General features: G+C 47.1%; 1 pseudogene across 1 annotated transcript; it reads right to left on the bottom strand.

Moving 5' to 3' along the window:
- Positions 1-14763: 14763 nt before the first annotated feature.
- LOC102924173 (leukotriene-B4 omega-hydroxylase 3-like) lies at positions 14764-21998 on the bottom strand (annotated as a pseudogene). Its single transcript, XR_013047065.1, has 7 exons — positions 21788-21998; positions 20371-20437; positions 20069-20198; positions 15706-15846; positions 15568-15632; positions 15310-15392; positions 14764-14941 (listed from the first exon to the last, which is right to left on the bottom strand). The product of XR_013047065.1 is annotated as a leukotriene-B4 omega-hydroxylase 3-like (transcript).
- Between the last annotated feature and the right edge of the window lie 224 nt (positions 21999-22222).

The raw sequence follows: 22222 nt of genomic DNA, 5'->3' as shown, positions 1-22222 counted from the left end.
CAAGTGCAAATTCCTCGATTTCTCAGATACCATGGTTTTCCAGGTTTCCTGAACCAAGTTTTGCATAGGCCTTTGTATCCTAAGGAAACTCTCAGACAAGATTCACATAGGGTGGCTAGAGAAACAAAAGGTATCAGTTACACAAAGGATGGATTAGGGGTAGGTGCTACTCTCTGGAGCCAGGTCAAGTGTAGCTCAGCAGGAACGCAGCCACAGGGGCAGATTCTGGATTCTAAACCTCTGATGGGGCAGGAGTGAGGCACAGACCAAACCAGGATTGTTACTGGCATCCCTGCAAGGAAATTGGAAACTTATATACAAGTGATGTAGGCTATCTTTAATGTTCTGAAGCATCTAGTACTTGTTTGTCTCAATTCTGATTGGCCTCCCTGTTAGAATTCTGCCCTTACTTCAGCTACACATGCACAGTTCAGGGTCTTGCATCTTACAGGAGTGCAGCGTGATCACATAATCTGCCCCTTTAAAAAGCCAGACGCAGACCCCACCCTCTCTCTGCTCTCTCTCTCTCTCTGCTCTGCTCCCTCTCCCCTCACCCCACCATTTTTCTCTCTCTTTCCTCCCCAGGCCTGGTCCTTTTATCACACCCCTCTCTTCCTCCTAATAAAGCTCTCTGTAACTAGGTAGTCGTGGCCATAGCTCATGACATTTCCATGCAGTAACCAGCGCTGCTACCAGCACCATTTATCATTCATTTCATTGGTGTCGTGACTCAAATAGGACATTCCGCCTGCTCTGTGTCCAGGGCTGAGCATTGTCGGAAACCTATACCAAGGACCTGCGACTGCCTGCTCCACATTTTTATTTGCCCAGCTGCCAGACCCTTGCACCACACCCGCCAACCAGATTGGTGAGTTTTTCCCCTTTCCAGCCCCTGCTATTTCCCGCAACTGTAGCCTGAGATATATTCCTCATGCCAAACCCCCAGGAGGTCCTCAGGCTGTGCTTGACTAAGAGGTCAATGCTGTCAGACCCCTGGGAGGTCCTTATGCTGCGTATGCTCCCAGCCTTTACTCCTCTCTTGACGAAGAGGGGAGTAACCTGGCCTGATTCATAGATCCTTCTCCAGCCTCGGGGACACCTGGAACTGGAGTCTGATCCTGTTTCTTTATTTTAATTTTTTATTTTTCTCTCTCAGCTGCAGCCATGGGACATAGGGGCTTCCTTCTCGTGGTTCCATTCCCCCTCTAACAAATGCCTTAAATATCCTCAGATACCAGTAAATTTGGCTGCTTGAGCCCCAATATTTCATGGGAATTATCTAACTTCTGCCAGCGAACAGACAAATGAAAAGTTACCTTAACCCCAAGCTTTCTACTGAAGCTCTGAACCCTTCTCCCTCTCTATTTCTGATTCTTTCTCTACCATGTGCAACCACTTCTGTCTATCTGACTTCCACTTACCGCTCTCTAGTATTGGGTGGTCCGTCTCTTGTCTCCCAGACCTTTCCAACATAAGGGCTAAAACTTAAGCATCTGGAGCGCAAGGCTCCTGACCACACAGGTGGAAGTTTCTGCTGTGGCATTTAAGGTGTGCCATGGGAGAAAAAGCCTGCAAACAGAATTGCCAAGTGCTGGCACATGCTGTTCAACTGGCTCCCAAAAGCCGCTGGGTCCCTGTTTTAAGTGTGAGGGGGAAGGCCATGCAGGCTAGTGCGTGCCCTTCCAGGCCATCAGTTGAGCCTTGTTCAAAGTGTCACCTAGAAGAACAACTGGTCAGCTGACTGCACCCAGGCACCAAGGGGCAAGGGAACATCAACCTAAGACCTCCAGCAGACCTAGGCTCGGCCACAGGCTTGTTCACAGGGAACCCAGAATGCAGCATGGAAGCGATCTGTTTCTTTCCTTATGGATACCAGAGCCACTCACTCAGTCCTGGGAGTTTTGGGGTCTCACCTCTCCTTGTTTCCCAATTGTAAGGGTAGGGAGGACAGCCTTACCCACCTCACCAGATTTAATTGCACTTTCAGGGTTACTTAATGGGAAAAGATTTCCAGCTAAGATAGGAGCTTTCATTTTATTGCTCCCTCCATGTGCCTCATTCCAGACCCACCCACCTGTGATTGCAGGGCCCTGATCTCTACCTTGACCCTAATTCCAAAGAAATAAATTCTCATGCACCACAAGCTTTTCTCTTCCCAGTTCCCTGTTCTAACTCACTGCTCAGCTAATGGTACAGGATCACTACAGAACTGGAGTCCAGAGATAATTAAGTAAGAAACTGTAACAGCTAAAAGGCATTTATACCCCCAGACCCAAAATTGTCTGGCCTCTACAAAAACAGACTTTAATCTGGGATCTACAAAAACAGACTTTAGAGCCAGGCGGTGGTGGCGCATGCCTTTAATCCCAGCACTCGGGAGGCAGAGCCAGGTGGATCTCTGTGAGTTCGAGGCCAGCCTGGACTACCAAGTGAGTTCCAGGAAAAGGCGCAAAGTTACACAGAGAAACCCTGTCTCGAAAAACCAAAAAAAAAAAAAAAACAGACTTTAATATAAACATCTATTACTGTTAAATGCTCTCAACAATTGATCACCTGTCTCCTGGATGCCAAACCTGTAAAGGAAACAGGTACCTTAAATAATCTGTCTCTGATAAAGCTTAACATGTTCCAATCTCTCTGTCTCTCTCCCATTAACACTAACCAATACAAGCAGAGTACTAAACACCACAAAAGGTCACTAATTTTCTCATGGCTGCTTCTTAACATGTTCAATTTTTTCCCCAAGCTCCAGAAACTAGCTTAAATCCATCTGGACAGGTAGGATCTACTTCAGACCTTTCCTGTCTCATCAGCATCCTGTTAGATACAAAAGCAGCCAGGGTGCCAAGCCAAGAGGGATGCACAGCTCCAGAGCAATGGACAACAGACAGCCCATCATCCCACAATACCTGTCTACCTCGGAAGACGCCCCCTTCCCTATTCCCCCTAAGAGCCAATTGACGCCCACCAAGTCAGCTGGAAGCAGTTTTCTGGGAGAAACGATGCTCCTATTCCTATTTACTTGCTTTTTATAATAAGCAGAAGTCTAGAATGTTAGGATTCTGTATATGCACAGCTCGGGGTCTTGTCTGGCACCTTACATCATCATCAAGTGACTGTGTCCCAGCCTTAAAAAGCCACACAGTGGGGCTGGAGAGATGGCTCAGAGGTTAAGAGCACTGACTGCTCTTCCAGAGGTCCTGAGTTCAATTCCCAGCAACCACATGGTGGCTCATGATCATCTGTAATGAGATCTGGTGCCCTCTTCTGGCCTGTAGACATACATGGAGGCAGAACACTGTATACATAATAAATAAATAAATCTTAAAAAAAAAAAAAAAAAAAAAGCCACACAGTGACACCCCCCCCCCTCTCTCTCCCTGTTTCTCTTCCTGTGTTTCCTCTCTCTGTCCCTGCTCTGTTCCCTCCACCAGGCCTGGCTCTTCCCCCTGCTTTCCCCTCCATTAAAGCTCTAAAAACTAATATTGGGTTCTGCTGTGGCCATGACTCTTCCACCAACCAACCAGCACTATTCATCCTTTCATTCACCACAACAAGATCTGCACAAAATCAAGTCAGAGGAAATCCTAGCATGCATGGGGAGGGGCTCTAAAGTCCCACTTCCAGCTGAGAAGCTATTGACAGGTGAAGACTACTGGAAAAGAGTCAGTTTTCTTCAGGAACTTGGTCCTAAAAGTCTACCCATCTCCAGTATTAGATGGCACTACACCTATGTAGGTACTACCAACATTAAGTAGTAGACTCATTGGGTTTAAAAAGATAACATAAAAGTGGGAGGGAAGGCTGGGAGGGTATTGGGGAGGAATTGGAGGGAAGGAAATGAGGGTGGCTTTTTGAAAATATAAATGTATATATGAAATTCTCAAATAACAAAAAGAAATTGTCTTTATTTGTTTTTTTTAAGTGAGACCAAGGGAAGGTTCTATTTTGTATGTGACTGGTAGACATTCTGTTCAAAGGGAACTATTTCCTGATATGCATACAGAAATCAACTCTAGAAATTGTGGATTAGAAGCTGTGCCAGGGACCTCACCCTGTAACACACCCAAAGAACCTGGAGGATTACAGATGCAGATCAGAGTCCAGAAAGCACCTGGTCAGATCTCCAGATTCTGATGTCCCAGAGCAAAGAGTTGGACCTGGGGCATTTGGACGCATGGTAGAAATACAGACAATTTATTAAGAAAGAGAGCACTACTGAATGTGGAAGTGGGCCAGAGAACTGAAAGGTTAGAAGTGCTAGTGGTCTTCGGCCAGGAGGTGGTTACAGATCATTTACATAAGCATTCCTTCTTGGAAATCATGTCCTTGTCTCAGTTTGGGGAGTTTCAAGGTCTTGTTTGTTTGTTTTTGTGTTGTTTTGTTTTTTATCAATTGGCTTCTTTCATGGTTAACTATAATGCCTGGCTCTCTCCTTGCCCCCGCCCAGAAAGGTGCAGGTATCAGGAAGCTGACTCAGGCTGATAAAAAGCTTAAGGAGAGGCTCACCCTTAGATTGATAGCCGAACAAATCTTGTCAAATGAGAATCGCCCTGGAGTTTCATAGCTTCCAGCCAGAGACCAGAGGGCCTATCTAATTCAGTCGTTAGAGTTCTGTCCAGCTCTGCTGTAGAAACACTAAGGTTCCAGAGATGCACATGATGCCTACATCAGCATTCATCCAGCCCGGTGATTAATTCACAGGAAGCCTTGAGAATACAAAGGCAGAGCCTCTGCCTCCGCCATTCTCAGCACCAGGGCTGCTTTTCACACTCCCAACACAACTGGGTGACTCCCTACAGCTCCCACAGCCATCCTGAGGGTGGTCTGGGGAGTGAGGAGTCCCAGAGATCTGCTCAGCCCCAGAATGCAAAGTCCAGACACCAGAGGTGTCAGGTACAGAAGGAGGGAAAACAGTCACCAAAAATAACATCAGACACTTACCCAACACAAACTGAGCAACAGTGTGAACTCCAGGAAAGAGGAGAGTTCACAGGCTCAGCTATTCCCCCATCCACTCATGTTTACAACTCATAGTATCTAATTTCTTTTAAGACTGATTTTTATCTCCCCCACCCCATGTATGGGGGGGGGGTGGTGTTGGTGCACATACACACACACACACACACACACACACACACACACCTTATGTGTGGAGTGGAGGTACTTGCAGAGACCTGAAGAGGGTGTCATATTCTCTGGAGCTGGAGTTACAGGCAGTTGTGAACCATGCTATGTGGATGCTCAGAACCAAACTCAGGTCCCCTGGGAGAGCAGCAAGCTTTCTTAACCACTGCATCATCTCTCTAGCCCCAGCCTCTAATTTTTAAATATATTTTATTTATTCTTTAAGAATTTCATGTGGTATACAATGTATTTTGATTAAGTCCACCCTCACCTAACTAATTAACTCCTTCCAGATTCTTCCCACCATAATGTTCTCTCTCCAACTCATCTTCAAAAACAAACAAACAAACTGTGGTGTTTTGAAAGAAAATGGCCCCCAAAGGAGTGGCACTATTTGGAGGTGTGCCCTTATTGGAGTACATATGGCCTTGTTGAAGGAAGTATGTCACTGTAAGGGTGGCCTTTGAGGTCTTCTATGCTCAAGCTATGCTCAGTGTCACAGTCTACTTCCTGCTGCCTGAAGAACAAGATTCAGAATTCTCAGCTCCTACCCACACGCTGCTGTGTCCTACACCATGATGATAATGGACTAAACCTCTAAACTGTAAGCCACCCAATTAAATGTTTTCCTTTATAAGGGTTGCCATGGTCATGGTGTCTCTTTACAGCAATAGAAAACCTAAGACACAAACCAACCTTTTATATGTAATTTCTTTTTAAAAAGTTTTTCTTAGGCCGGGCGGTGGCGGCGCACGCCTTTAATCCCAGCACTCGGGAGGCAGAGCCAGGTGGATCTCTGTGAGTTCGAGGCAAGCCTGGACTACCAAGTGAGTCCCAGGAAAGGCGCAAAGCTACACAGAGAAACCCTGTCTCGAAAAACCAAAAAAAAAAAAAATTAAAAAAAAAAAAAAAAAAGTTTTTCTTAGCCGGGCGGTGGTGGCAGCCGTCTTTAATCCCACCACTTGAGAGGCAGAGGCAGACTGATCTTTGTGAGTTTGAGGCCAGCCTGGTCTACAGAGCGAGATCCAGGAAAGGCGCAAAGCTACACAGAGAAACCCTGTTTCAAAAAACAAACAAAAAAAAAGTTTTTCTTTATTCTTGAGACATTCACACATGTATAATGAGATGCGATCATATCTACCTCCTCCAAACCCTTCCAAGTACCTGCCTTTACTCCACCAGCACATCCCCTTCCCAACTTCATCTCTTATTTCTTTTCTTTTCTGTTCATGTACACACACACACACACACACACAATTGTAAATAAATATGTTGTTTTTAAATTTTAACTCTAGTTGGCCTGGAATTTGCTATATAAACGAGGCTGGTGTTGAACTCAGAGATTCACCTGCCTCTTAGTTCAGGGCTTTAAAAGTGTGCCACCACTCCCAGTTTTTAAAAAAAAAATCAATAAATAAATCCCTCACCCTGACTTTATCTCATAGGATTTTTCTCCCTCAGTCACAGCAGGTATTTTTACTGGGTATATTAGTCTAGGTTGATAGCTGTGGTCCTTTTTTTTTCCCCTCCACTTTTCAAGACAGGGTTTCTCTGTAGCCCTGGCTGTTCTGGAACTCACTCTGTAGAGCAGGCTGGTCTGGAACTCATAGAGATCCTCCTGGCTCTGCTTCCCATTGCTGAGACTAAAGGTGTGCACCACCACTGCCCTGCTGACGGCTGTGGTCCTTTGAGACTGGGGATAAGGGCACAAATCTCTATCCCCAGTCCACCCACATATGTACCACTCACTGAAACAGCAGGCCCCTGACAGCTAGATTCGCCTTGGCATGGTCATGCTCTTCCCAGCTTCTATAAGGCTTAGAGCTGGTCTCCAGAGAGCAGTCTCTTCCCTGTCCTCTTTGCTCCTGAAGGATATTCTGAGCCAGTGTCTGGGGCTGACTCTTGCTCCAAGTATGCATCTGGATCTGACTCTCATTCTGTATCTGGCTCCTGCTACAGTTTATCCTGTGGCTCTGGATCATACCCTGGTAGTCATTACAAAGCCGGATTTCCATCCCAAGAGACAGTACCCCTAGGTTTCTTTTCACCAGGGAGCAGTTTATTAGGTCAGCAGGTTTCTCATGGGCTATTACCCAAACAGCTAGAGCCTCAAATGTAGCAAAGTTGAGACTTTTGTGTATTTTTGGCTTTTTGTCTCCCATATATGGCTACATGCATTCTGGTTGGCTGCATCAAACTACCAGGCAGTCATGACTAGAATGAGAAGGTAGAGGGGAGGAAAGGAGTTGCAGGAGAGGTCTGGTCAGGCACCGTGTCCTCACTGGGGTGCTAACCAACGAGCACATACACAAACATGGACCCTGACCAGCCTGCATGGCTGTTTCCTGTTTTGTTTGTTTTTTATTTTTCTTAGCCTTGGGGTCTACAGTAATCAAGCATGCTCACCTTTTGAGCTAAGTTTCTGGCACTTGTGCATAGAGGGAGCACTTGGCCCAGCGTTTGCTGTTTCCTTCACATTAGACTGGCCTGATTCGGATGCTACACCGGGTTCAGTTCCAGAGACAACCTGTGCTGATTCATGTGATACACGAGCATGCACATCACAAAGTCTCGAGGTATGACAGCAGTGTTTGGTTAGACAGAGAGAGTGGCATAGGTCTTTGATCTACTCAGAGCTGGTCCAAGGTCCCATGTAGTACAAGAAGAGCCTGCTGGCGCACAGGGGTTAAGAGCGCCTTTGTTAATATATGAATCTGAAGTGCCCCAGGAGGCTCATGATTTGAACACTTGGTCTTCAACTTGTGGTACTACCTTGAAGACAAGGGATCTTTTAGGACATGGATGTGGTGATATTTTGTCTGTGCTCTAACAAATAAAGCTTACTTGGAGATCAGAGTGCAGAGCTTGCCACTAGTTAACCACAGAGCCAGGCAGTGGTGGCACACACCTTTAAATCCCAGCACTTGGGATCTCATGCCTTTGATCTCAGTACTTGGGATCTCATGCCTTTAATCCCAGCACTAGGGAGGAGGAAATAGAAAGTGATATGCTGGGCAGAGAGAGGAATATAAGGCGGGTAGAGACAGGTGTCAGGATTCTGTATATGGGCAGCTCGGCACTATAATACATCACCAGCAGGGGACTTCGTCCCAGCCTAAAAGGCCGGACGTGCACTCTGACACTCTCTCTCTGCGTCTCTCTCTCTCTCTCTGCATGCTCTGTCTCTCTGTTTCTGTCTCTGTCTCTCCCTCTAATAAAGCTCTAAAAGGTATCACTGGGTTCTGTCGTGACTGTGACCTTTCCACGCGGTACCGTGGCCAGCCACCAGTGCCACCATATACCCTTACAATAGGAGCTCAGCCCCCTTTTCAGACTGAGGAGTTGGCGAGGTAAGACGTGGCTGTGGCTTGCTCCTTTGTCTCTCTGGTCTTTCAGCATTTACCCTGAAATCTGGCTCTGGGATTTTAATATTAAGACCAATTATGATTTGTGTTACACATGGAACCTGGCTGGCAACAGTAAATCATGAATTACCAGCCTTCAGAGATTAGGCCTGATTTTGGTTCCAGACCCGGTCTCAGCTTCCATGCAGGCCATGGTAACACGCTCCCATTCCCATGCCCTGCCCATGATGATGGACTGGAATCATGTAACTCTTCCCTTGGGTTGCTTCTGCCAGGTGTTTGGTAGCAACAGTGTGAAGCCTAATCAACCCAGGGCTCCAGTGAACACTCCTGTGCACATTTATGTCCAAGCACCTATTTTCACTGTGTTAAACGCACGCCTAATGAGCCTGCAAGATCATGTAAAAATGTGCCTTTGCTTCCCATATGAAGTTCTGAGCTGCTTTCCATGAGGCTGCACCATTCTGTATTCGCACTAGGAATGTAGGAGGGCCCCAACAACTCCACATCCATCCTTGTCAACGCTTCTTACTCTCCAGATTCCAATCTGTCCTAGTGGGTGTGAAGTGCGTGTTATCGTGGTTATCATTTACAGTTCTCTAGCGAACATTCTTTTAGGTCCTTCACAGCCAACAAAACAGCATCTTTAAATGGGACAGTGTTTGTGATATGATACTATTAGAGGTAAATACAAATATTCACATGCAAAACCATCACTAGACATAAGCCATGAAAGCATGGGTGGCAGCGATAACAGTTATTTTCTAACGTGTTGGAATTATAGATGATATTGACTTTCTTTTAAAAGATTTTATTTGTATTTTTTAAATTATATGGAGAGGGGTGCTTCTGTATATGCTTGCAGGCGCCAGTGGAGCCAGAAGGAGCCGAATCCTCTGGAGCTGGAGGTATGGGCAATTGTGAGCTGGTGCTGGGACTGGAACCCCAGTCCCTACAACAACAGCACTACATGCTCTTAACGGCTAAGCCACCTCTCCAGCTCCTTATTTCTTATTCTGCAGCCCCTTCTTTTATGGATATATGTAGAGGAAAAATTAGTAGAACCATTGTATCTAGGGTAAACTGTAAGCCCCTTGAGCCACACTAGTGGCCAGGCCCCTCCCCGCAGGGCCTCTTACAGCTGGGTCCCACCCACAGAATACTCTAACTGCCCTAACTGCTGGACCCTGCCCCCACCCTACACAATAAAAAGCCCAATCTTGGGACATGAAATTCTACCAATCTGCACCCTGGCAAGTTCCACCTTGAAAAGTCTCCCCTCCTTCCTAAGTAACTCCCTGTAAGTCCTGTATCCCATTCGGTTCTCTGTCGTTCCTCACCTGAGCAGAGGCAGCCACCTTCCTGGGTTTTTTTCCCTCCCAATAAATCTCTTGGGTGAGGTTTGTTGTGCGGTGGTATTTCTTGGCTCCCCGTCGCCAGGATACCTTTCCATCCGAGCTGTAACACTTACGTTGGTTCTGTGACTGGACAGGCTCTCCTAATGCCTGCATCTCCCCTCATGATCTAAGCTGCTCTGGGATCCTATTCCTCATCTCCACCCATAGCAGACTCACCTTCTGGCTCATCATCACTCAGCACCCCATCCACCAGCAGCAATTAGGTAAGTTTCCATTTTGGTCAGTGTAAATGTTTCCCTGAGTCTGAGGAAGTGACCGTTGAGTGTCGATACACGTTTGGTGCTCTTGGAGGCAGAGGTACCCTCAGCCATGGTCGGCCCTCTTCACCTGACCCCATCCCACCCCTCTTGGAGCTGCAATCCTGCAGTGTCCTTAGGCCAAACCAGGCTAGTGTGCCCCTTCCGGCACTCTTCTCCCACCTTCCCCCAGCTGCCCAAAGCCCCACAGCTCCTTTAGACCCTGTGGCTTTTGTGACCCCATTCCCTGACCCTTCCCTGTGGATGAGACCTCTCCTCCTAGAGCTCAGTTTTCGTTCTTGCTTCTTGCCTCTACAAAAGCCCAGGCACCAGGCACCAAGTTTCTCTGCTGGCTTAGCCAGGCTAAACCCCTGACCCCTGGTGAGTGTGGTGATGACCCACTGAATGGCTTGGTCCTCATTCAGTCCTTTCTGAGCCCTAGGTACCCCCACAACTACATTTTCCCTTTCTCTCATCCATGGGAACACGTCTTCTAGAGCCTCTCATTCCTCCTTAGAATGAATGCCTCTTAGAAAACCTCCAGCCTCTCCACCTGACACCCAACCTAAAGGACCGAAATTTATTCACTTTTGCAATCAAATTTGGCTTCAGTACCCCTTAGATAATCAATCCAAAGGGCCACCTAATGGCACCTTAGATCCTAATAGCATTTGGGGCCTTTACAAACCCTGTGAGCGACTGGGGAAATGGAAAGAGATTGCCCATTCTGTGTTTCTCTGCTCCAAGCCCTGTTTGTTTTTGTCTAGTCTTCCCTCTCTCCTCTACACACACACACACACACACACACACACACACACACATACACACACTGTGTAAATGTCCTGTCTTTTAAGTTATCAGAGATGTATCTCTAAGTTTGTTGCAAAGTGGGAATGAAGAGGGAAACCCAGGAGGAGGGGGAGAAAGCAAAGGTGTAGGCCAGCTGCAGCGTGCACACGATCTGCACACACCCTGCACACCCTGCACACGCCCTGCACACCCTGTACACACCCTGCACACCCTGCACACGCCCCGCACACGCCCTGCACACCCTGCACACGCCCCCCACACACTCGTCGCTGGCTGGTGCTTCTCCCAGCTCCCTCCTGCTCCATCCTCTGTCAATAGCCAGGACTCGAAATTTTCCTCTCTAAGCCTTCTTTGTTCTCAGCTTACTAGATTCGGTTTTACGGGGATTCAGGTGTCTTTTTAGGTACGAGTGGCATTGGACCGTTTTTTTATGCTGTCCCACTTCAATTAAAATCTCCTTCTAGAGTTAGGGTGTGGCTCCCCCTCCTCTAGACCCAAGCATGCTTGTTTAAAGGTTTCCTCGAAAATCTCTGTCCCATATCAGGTGAGCTATCTGCTGTGTGACAGAGAAAGGAGAGAAAACAAAATAAAGGGACGGACCGTTCCCAGTGGGGACCATTGCTACTCATCTCATACTCCTGTGGTTTGGGTTTAACCCTAAAACTTCTTATAAGGTATAAATCTTATCTCAAGATTTGTAAAACGATTGTGTGAACATCCTGCACCTCAAGATTTATAAGCATATTGGGTATGATTAAAACCCTGTAAACTCTGTAACAAAAGGGTTAATTTAAAACTCATAACACCAGGATTGATAGCTAAAAATCTATAAATAAGTATAGGAAACACGTGGCTTCCTGCCACCTTGGCTGCTGTCCCCCGCTGGGATGGAGGGGGCCACATGACTGACAGCCATCTTTGCTGGTGTTGGAAAGGATGGACCCTGCCGTGTGACCTCACTCCCATCTTGAAAAAATTGACCACATGGCATAAGCCATCTAAGGAAAAACAACCCCTAGCTGTGAGGCCCAGAGCAGATGTTTCTCCCACTCTTTTCAATCACAGTAACAAGCCTCAACCCACAGTCCCTTCTCTTCCTCTCCAGCCTCTCTAGTTTCCCTTCGTCCCTTCTCAGTGATAGGCTGCCCACGCAGTCAGAGCTAAAGCACTCCCTGAGCAGGACCCTGAATGAAATTACAGTACCTCAGGGATCCTTGCTAGGGATCAGTTTGTAATCCGCCTCCTGGCTGGCCACCCTTAAAGAGGGAAATAATGAGAAAATCCAAGAGGTCATTCAGGACAGACACGATAACCCATCTCAATTCTTACACTGCCTCACAAAAGCCCTCTTACAACATACCAGTCTGGATCCCAAGACCCCAGATGGAAAACAACTCCTATGACCTACTTCTTCCCCCAGAGTTTCCCTGATATTAGGGCCAAACTTAAACATCTAGAGAAAGTCTTAGTAGTGCCTTTAAGGTACCATGGAAGAGATGAAAAAGCCCCTAAACAAAAATTCCTGATGCTAGTGAAGGCCTTTCCACTGTCCACAGCAACTGCCCAGGCTCCCTGACCTCCCAAAGCCTGAGAACCTCCAGGTCCCTGTTACAGTAAGGAGAGTCACTGGGCCCCTGGCCTGTTGATCCCTCATAAACCACCCAGACCATGCCCAAGATGCCATCAAGAAGGCCAGTGGGGTGTTGATTGCCCTCATGTCCCTCAAGGAGTGGGAACATCAAGCCCAGATGACCTTTCAACCAACCTCCTAGATCTGGCCATGGATGACTGAGGGGGCCCGGGCTCCTTTGGCCTGGCCACTGCCGTCTCACACTAGGAACCTCAGGTAGACTTCACAGTATCAGGGAGATCTATCTCTCCCTTCTGGACACAGGGGCCACCTGTTTAGTCCTGACAGAGTTCTAGGGACCCACATCTTCTTGTTCCCCTATTGTCAAGGTGGGGTGACAGCTTTCCCTCCTTGTCAGACCCCAGTAAATCTATCACCCAGGCTCAATACCCACTCTCTCCATAGCCTCAGGGGACTTAAGCCTCTTATCTCTGACCTTTTAAAGAAGACTCTTCTGCTCCCTTTGGGCTGCCCATGCCCACCACCTGGGCAGTTCTGCTCACTGAGACACTTGCACTTCTCCAGCTGTGTGCTCCTCGTGCTCTAACCACTAGTATTTCCCTCCCATCGGTTAAGTGTCACTACGGAGCTCCCAGCTTTGTCTACTTTTACTACAAAAGCCACACAGGTGTGCCGCGATACCTTTCCCTTCAGAGCTATAGGTGTTACTTGGCTTCCGACTGCCAGGAATCTGGAATTCCAGCTGAGATCTCCAGCTGGGATCCATTCCTGCCTCTCCAAACCCTGTCCTCTCAGAATAACCACCAAGCTCCTCCTCCCTAAGCTGCTAGCTGCTCAAGACCCCGCCCAAAAGCGTACCACACACGGACACAAACCCAGCCTGTGGCAGACATGTCATCATCCCTCAACTACAGGGTACACAACCACCTGCTTTAAATTGACCATGTGATTTTTCTCCTGCCCCCTTTCCCCACCTTGATCTCTGGGGGCTGGAGGGTCACCCGGCAGTGCTTTGACCAAATAAAGCTGGTTTTTTACTTTTTAATCCGGCTTGATCTGGATTACTAGGTTAGAGAAAGAAACCTATTATCCAGGTACAGAAAACCTATCAGATTCCTTTCCCTTCTGACCTGTAGGTATTCCTTGACAGTGACTATATCTGGCCTTCTGCTCTGCATACCAGAAGAGGGCAGCAGATATGTGGGCCACCATGTGGTTGCTGGGAATTGAACTCAGGACCTCTGGAAGAGCAGCCAGTGCTCTTCACCTCTGAGCCATCTCTCCAGACCCCAGGTCTTTGTTTTTCTCATCCTATGTTGTCTGTTTTTAATAAATATTGTGTTGAGAGGAAAATACACAGTATTTCCCACATGCTCAGAGCCCCATCAGTAGGCTACATTTCTACCCCACCACGTTCCTTCCTATTTTATAGATGTTATTAGTCCCACGTTCCCTGGGAGAAGTCAGTCACTGGACTCTGTCCTGAAGGAGACTCCTGCAGAGCAGAAGTCCAGTTATGGCCACTGTTTGTAGTACTTTCCAAATCACACCATCATCCCGGAATCCCTCACTCTCCTCTCACAAGATAAAACCTGTAGGATGCTGCAGTGATCAGACGTACTACAGAACAGCCAGGATTACCGGGTATAGTGCCCGATGGGTTGTAGTCCCACAACTGTTGGGAAGGCAGAGGCAAGGTTTCTTTAACACCGTAGTCTGAGACTGCCCAGTGAAACAAAGTGAGAACCCTCTCAAAAGTAGCAACAAAAAAGGCCTGGCTGGTTAGCCTTAATAAGAAATTAGCAAACCATTGAAACAGTGAAGAATCCCAAGGTAAGAGAAGACAGGCATATGAGATTAAAATGGATGTTCAAAGGTGGAAATATAGTGCGGCCAAGGGTTTGCCTCCGAGAATCAGAGCCTTAATCTTGCCCTTCATCCTGGTCCCTCTCCTGCTCACACACCAACCCGTATTTCCCTATTGCCCAGAGAACAATACAGCTTGGATAAAGGAGAATTCATCATCATCAAAGCGGTCTATGGCCTGCCAAAGAAGTCAGAGGTCTTGGGCATTAGTTGGCCTCCTCCTCCCAAGTCTCGAATCCCTCGAGTTTCCTGCAGGCTTTCAGTGAGTCGAACAGGCGACAGCTCTGTTTATTCTAGGATCTGCAGAAGAGAGTGGGTGGGTAGGGCGGTTCCAGGTCAGTTGTAGGGGGTCACTTTGTGCCCACACTCAGCGGCTCCACCCGCAGCCACAGCCCGCCCTCTGCGCGCAGGATCAGCTCCGGCTTCCGGCGCGGCTCCTTGTGGTCCCGCAGGACGCGGAAGCGCAGCAGGGTGAGCGCGAGCGCCACCTTCATCTCGTTCATGGCGAAAGTCTGTCCTATGCAGTTCCTGAGGGAGGACAGGATAGAGATTCTTGACTGTGCCGGCATCCAGACAGACAGCGTCCGACACAACCTGACCGGGTTCCCTCTGTGCCAGGTCAGCATCAGGGACAGGAGGGATGGTACACAGGGCCTAGGACCCCTCTTGGGCATCCGCATCCACGGAACCTGCCTGGCTCAGCCTCCGCTCCCATTTTGGGCTGGGACAGGGCTCTGAGCACAGGGCTACCCGCCCTTCACCTTCCAACCCCAGGTTCTACAGACCTTTACTCCTGAGCAGAGGATGCGAAAGAGACCCAAAACAGACCATCCCAACTTCCCCCCCCCCACCCCCCATTCTCACCCTCAGCTCCAGACTCCGCCCTCTGGCCTCACCTGGGCCCCGCTGAGAACGGAATAAAAGCCAGGGGAGATCTGTCTTTGATGTTCTCTAGGTCAAAGCGAAAGGGATCATAGACCTGGCAGAAGACATGAAACCATGGTGCATAAGTGAATTCTCCCAGGACAGCCAAGAAGAGAGTCCTGCGCGTGCGGGGGGAAGGTGACATCTGATTTCCCGATTCAAAGCCCTGCCCCCTCCCCTAGGACCACCAACCCATAATATAGGAGAATAGGTAGTAAGACAGGCAGCACCTTGGGGTCCGGACACACAGACGGGTTGTGATGAATCCCAAAGATGCTGATGATGCAGGTAACACCTGAGGGAGAAGGGGGGGTACCGACAAGCCTGTGCTGCCTACCCTAGACCCCCCTTCCATGTCCTGTGGGCACCTTTAGGGATGACCCGGCCATCTGGGAGGGAAATGTCCTGGGCACAGCAGCGGGCAGCAGGATATGGCAGTAACTGGGGGATGCAGCCGCAGACTCTCCTTGATGCACATGGTCAGGAAGGGCGGCTGGGCCAGGTCGTCCCTAAGGAACCACCATGTTGCTGGAAGGCTTCTCTCCAGGTTCCCCAAGCCCCGCAGTCCCACAATCCACTTATAAAATAATCACTCAGACGCTTATATCACTTACAAACTGTATGGCCGTGGCAGGCTTCTTGTTAACTGTTCTTTAATCTTAAATTAACCCATTTCTATAAATCTATACCTTGCCACGTGGCTGATGGCTTACCAGAGTCTCTACATGCTGCTTGTCCTGGTGGTGGCTGCAGTGTCTCTCCCCTCAGCTTTCTGCTTCCCAGAATTCTCCTCTCTCCTTGTCCCACCTACTTCCTGCCTGGTCACTGGCCATCAGTGTTTTATTTATATAGAATGATATCCACAGCATTTCCCCTTTTATTCTTTTTTTAAAAAGGAAGGTTTTAACTTTAACATGGTAAAATTACATATAACAAAACAATTATCGAGCAAGAATTACAGTTACAATATTAAAGAAGATGTCCTATCTATCTTATATTTGTGAGTTTAAGGTTTTATATCTAACTTATCTTTTGTCATAACTGAGGAAATTACAACTATCTAGTTTTCAACCACATCAAAGACCTGAGAAGGAACATATCACCTAATGTTTCTCAGCATTGTTGGTGCAATCAAATTGGCTACAGGCCTAGAGTATTTGACAGACCACTTTCAGAAGCAGGATTTCTGAAAGACCATCTTACCCTGTCTTGGCAGAGTACAGTGGTCGCTTTCCTTGTGTCCCGCTTGTCCAGAAAGGACAGCATTGCATTTGTACTGTCAGCCATCAAGGCAAGGGCAGTTCTTTGCCCAGTAGGCCATTTTGTGCCAAAAAGACAAACTTCCAAATGGAAATGTCTTAGAAGCCCAACATTCTCTCGGGATCAATTGGTGCAGCCAGGAGCAATTGTGTCTCACGTCAACAGAATTTTAAGTTATTTAAATGCCATATTCTCTAGGTCTATGAAGTGTTTGAAGATTACCTATCTATCTGAAATATATCTATGTATACCTAGAAGACTTAACTAACTTGGCTACAAATATGATTATCATAGATGACTAATTATTAATCTTTTTAATTATCCATTACAATTTTAAATGAGTTAAACATAATACCTCAAACAAGAATAGAAATATATATATATGTATACATATGTATATATATACAGTATAACAAAATTAACTTCAAGTTTGTATCAATAAACTAAAATTTATACCAATGTAAAACATTTTAAACATAAACTAAAATCTATACCAATGTAAAACATTTTAAACAAGTTGTTCTTTAAAAGTAGGTTCATTAATCTACCCTTTTATCTTATCATCTCTATATCCTCCTATATATCTATATCATATCCCCTTTTCTTTTTTAGAAAGAGATCACATTTATAATCAACCTATTTTAAATAAAAATATTGGTTTTTATCTGTCCCATACCAGAGGGCTCTTCTGATTTGGGACACAAGAATCTCTTAACCATTTTTTTTTTTAAAGCAATATGTCTGGATTTAGAGGGGGAGTGAGCCAATTCCACCTCTAAAGCCAGCTTGGTATATTTGGGAATTTGGGCGTAGCATCTCTTACTACTTCCTGCTGGAGGGGGGCGCTGTATCTTATGGGGACGCAAAGAAAATTTTAGGCCTATGGGGGAGTCCGTGAGGCTGTATTGTGTGAATCAGTTGCCTTGAAACCGCTCTGGATGTTGGATCATCTGGGCCATGGTGTCATCGGAGACCTTTCAGGGGGTCTTGGCTGGTGAAACCTGATGTATCTTAATCTGGAACAAATCCACAGTCTCTGGCTTTCTGTGGAAACAAAAGCAGAACCTCTTTTCCAAAGTAACATATCCTTATATCCAAATTTTGAAGTCAAGGTACCTTTAAAATATACATTTTGGCATAACTCAACAGCTTTTGTAATCAAATGTTTTTCTTTAGTTACGAATATCAAAGAGAACATAATCCAGATTCTCTGTGTGGTAGCTATCTTTACGTGGCTTATGTTTTATATTACCTTGAGCCTATTGCTTTAAACTGCACCATTCTAAGACTGAAACGGCGCTGTGGCTGCTGGCTCCGCCCACTTTAGCTTCCCAACATGGCAGTGGTACGTTTTCCGCCAGCTCTGGGAGTCATCCTGGGTCTATGCTTTTAATCAAGCAGCGCGTAGCCCAGAAACCTCTTTTTTTGTTTTGTACTAGCAAAGGCTAAATCCACCACGCAGCTTAATGTGCCACTTGCAGAGGCCTTATTACCGCCAAACTGCCGGTCAAACGCAAACGCCAGGAACCCGCCAGTGTTCAAACCTGCGTTTTGCGGCGTCTAGCTGCCCATATGAGACAAGAAGCAGGAACCTGGTTTTGGCTCTGTTTAGAATTGGTTATTAAATATTCTCAGGTTTAAGGTGGAAACTCGAGCCGTTGGGCCCCACGTTGGGCGCCATTCGTTGCTGGAGGGCTTCTCTCCAGGTTCCCCAAGCCCTGCAGTCCCACAATCCACTTATAAAATAATCACTCAGACGCTTATATCACTTACAAACTGTATGGCCGTGGCAGGCTTCTTGCTAACTGTTCTTTTATCTTAAATTAACCCATTTTTATAAATCTATACCTTGCCACGTGGCTGGTGGCTTACCAGAGTCTCTACATGCTGCTTGTCCTGGTGGTGGCTGCAGTGTCTCTCCCCTCAGCTTTCTGCTTCCCAGAATTCTCCTCTCTCCTTGTCCCACCTACTTCCTGCCTGGTCACTGGCCATCAGTGTTTTATTTATATAGAATGATATCCACAGCACCACCACACAGTTATCCAGCAGCAAAACAGAAGCTGCCAGCCCATGTGGATCAGCAAACCCGGTTTCTCAACCACTGAAGGGCTCTAGCAGGCCAGAGCGGGGCAAACAAGGCGCTGATAGGTTTGCCTTTCCCCCCTCCCCCAGCCCTCCTTCCCTCACCTCTTGTTAAACCATAGATTACATCCCTAAAGCTAGCCACCAATGTCTATTCCCTTATTTGGCCATTTCCTCCTCCTGAGGCTGACCACCAAGGTCCAGCTATCAAAGTATAGAAGTCCATCGATCAAAAGCCAACTTTGGCTCACCTAATTAGCATGCCCAGTCAAAACAGACCACTCCATCCCAGCACAGCCTTCCTCTTTTCCTTTTATAAACTGCCATTCACCTATGGACCACATCCATCTCCTCTCTATCCAGAGGCAGTCTTTTGTCCCTCCAGGGTAAATACCACTTCCCCCTCTCCCTTTCCCCTTTTCTCCTCTCTTCCTAGTCTCCTGTCCCCTTACTTTGTCCCTCTCGGGCAAATAAATCTCCTTTGCGCTAAGAACTTGGTCTTGGTGTATCCTCTGCTGACTCTGGTCCTTTAACCATCTTAATACAGTTCCCAAAAGTATCAATTATGTAAGAATTAGAAAAGCAGAGACATGAGGGAGGAGGCTGTAGGGATGGCTCAACAGTTAAGAGCACCTGCTGCTCTTGCAGAGGACCTAGGTTTAGTTCCCAGCACCTACATGGTGGCTCACAGCCATCCATAACTCCAGTTCCAAGGGATCTGACCTTGTCTTCTTACCTCTGTAGACACATGTAGACATGCACATGATAAATTACATGCAGGAAATACACTGTTATGTATAAAATAAAACATAGAAATCTAACGAAGTGAAGAGTTGGGAAAGTGTCCTGAATGAGCACTCTCCCACCCATTTGAGAGCTCCGGGCAGTCAGCTTCCTGGCCTGAGCCCATCTCAGGTCTCTGGAGCCCAGATGGGGGCAGATACTAAACTGAGGTGGGAAGACAGTTGACAAGGTTTACTGAACAAATGAACAGTGACGAATGGATGACCCAGGGGAACTGGACAGCACATAGATCACCACCAAGGTGTCCCTGTGAATCCCTGGACCTGGCAGTGCAGTAGGAACTGAGGTGAATGAAAAGATCAAGCACTCAGGGAAGTAAAAGAGACTACTGGGAAGAAGGGTAGGTATGTAACCACACGTGCATGTGTGGTTACTGTTGCCTCAGCAACACAAATCTCTCTGTCTCATAAGCTGAAAACCCTTCCCTTGCTGGCCAGGCTGAGTATCCCCCTCTGAACTCAGCTCCTGTGTATACTGAACAATAAAGGAAGAATTAGAAGAACTAACAAAAAGAGCATCTCTTCCTCATCTGGGAAGCAGAGCTGAGAAGAAGGTCTACAGAAGAGACCACAAACCAGAGCTCACCATTCAATCTCCTCAGGCTCTCAGTCCCTCAGCAGCTCCCGCACCTCCTGCCGGCAGCGCTCCTGGTATTCCGGGTGCCTCGCCAGGTTGTACAGGATCCAGGAGAGTGCACTGGCTGTGGTGTCATGGCCTGAGGGGCAGACAGGCAGGCTTGGGTCTATGTATTGTTTCAGCACCACCAGCTGGATAGCACACACGTGGTTATAAACCACAAGGGTGGTGGAATGAAGGAATAGAACCCCTCCCCCTCAACATGCTCCAAGGATGGAGTGTCTGCTCTAGTCCCCCAGTGGGACCCTCACCCTCAAACATGAAGGTGTCAGCCTCTGCTCTGATGTCCTCATCTGACAGCTCCTTTCCATCTTCATCCTGGAGACAAGGCAAGAGCTCAAACTGCATCAGTTCAGAGGGGTCCAGACACCAAATCTCACAGTATTCTTACACCACATTTTTTAATCATCGTCAATAAAGTCCCCCATTCCACAGGCTTTATGGTGGCCTCTCTACCTCTTGATTTGTTCCTGAATAAATATTTCTATGTTTCTGTGTGATGAGGAAACTTTTTTTTTTTATAAAGTGGCTAGTGATCTGACATGCAAGATGAATCTGTGACAATTTGCCTCAGAAGTTAGAGGTAAAGGTTTATTGCAAAGACTTCTGCTCCCCGTCTAATGTGCTGGGTCCAGGGAATCTTACATCCTGTGGAGTCATTGGTCTGCCACTGTATAGACTTCTCCTTTGCCATGGAGAGAACATGTTTAACCTCAGAACACAGTCTCCTCTCTCTCCCACCCTCCCTCCATCAGTCTCTTCTTCTGTCATCCCTGTATCTCTTGCTCCTTCCCTGCCTCTTTGGCCTCTCTACTTCCTTGAGGGGAACTTGACTCGGGTGTACCTGTTATTCTATATGAACCACAAGATGCTAACCTGATATTCTTCTTCCTGTGATATATAAGCCCTGCTGCATATACAGGTAAACACATCTCCTAGAAAATGGGATGCAGACAACAGGAAATCACTGCTACAGTCCCATTCTGGCTGTGCCTACTGCCATGACTGAGGAGACTGTTCTGATCATGGATTTGGTCAGCATAGATATGGACGGATATAACTGCCACTCAATAGTATATTAATTTGAAAAAGTTTCAGGTTCTTCAAAGTCTCAAACTTGGTTGTCTGCTGTGGGATGTTCTGTATGTTAAATGTGTTGCTCTGATTGGTTAATAAATAAAACACTGATTGGCCAGTAGCCAGGCAGGAAGTATAGGCTGGACAAGGAGAGAGGAGAATTCTGGGAAGTGGAAGGCTGAGTGAGAGATATGCTGCCAGCCACAGCCATGAGTACCAACATGTAAGGTACCAGTAAGCCATGAGCCTCATGGCAACTTATAGACTAATAGATATGGGTTAGTTTAAGATATAAGAACTAGATAACAAGAAGCCTACTGCGGCCATACAGTTTGTAAGCAATATAAGTATCTGTGTGTTTACTTGGTTGGGTCTAAGCAGCTTCAGGACTGGTGGATGAGAGAGATTTGTCCTGACCTTGGGCCAGGCAGGACTGGAGAAAACTCCAACTACAGTTGTCTTCTGCGTCTAAATCCCTCTATGCCTAAAGTGTCCTCCCCAACCACAAGGACATACCCGGGCTCCATAGCACCAAGTTATCAGACCTGACGCCTGGCATCCAATACCCATTCCATCTCTTGAGAAGCCCACCTTGGTCAGCAGCAGCACATCAATGAAGTCCAAAGTCTTGGACTTGGCCTTGTCTTTGAGGAAGTCATCCAAACCCTGACTGGGGAGGGTGTGGCACCGTTCCTGGATGACAGCATCAGTGAACTCATGCACAATGCTGTAAGCCTTTCGGAAGCACATCCCATCTGGGGTGAGATGGTACAGCATGTCCATGTGTAGCAGGGGCTGTGGTTCCTTCTAGATACCAGTGTATTGAGCTCCAAGATGGTGGCAATATATTCACTAGGCTTCCTGCAGGATTTGGGTATAGAGGAGGAAAGGATTTAACACATGTGAGTCCCAAGGACCCAGTCTAGGAGGTTAAATCCATCTGGAACAGATGAACTAGAAGGCTACATAGATGCAGTATGGTGGGGGCTGAGACTTCTCTCTATAGTCTCTGCTCCATTGCATCTC

The sequence above is a fragment of the Peromyscus maniculatus genome, chromosome 22, assembly GCF_049852395.1.
Source record: "Peromyscus maniculatus bairdii isolate BWxNUB_F1_BW_parent chromosome 22, HU_Pman_BW_mat_3.1, whole genome shotgun sequence".
NCBI classification, from domain to species: Eukaryota; Metazoa; Chordata; class Mammalia; order Rodentia; family Cricetidae; genus Peromyscus; species Peromyscus maniculatus.
Note: the sequence above shows the minus strand (reverse complement) of the source record. Positions and strands in the feature narration are given on the sequence as shown.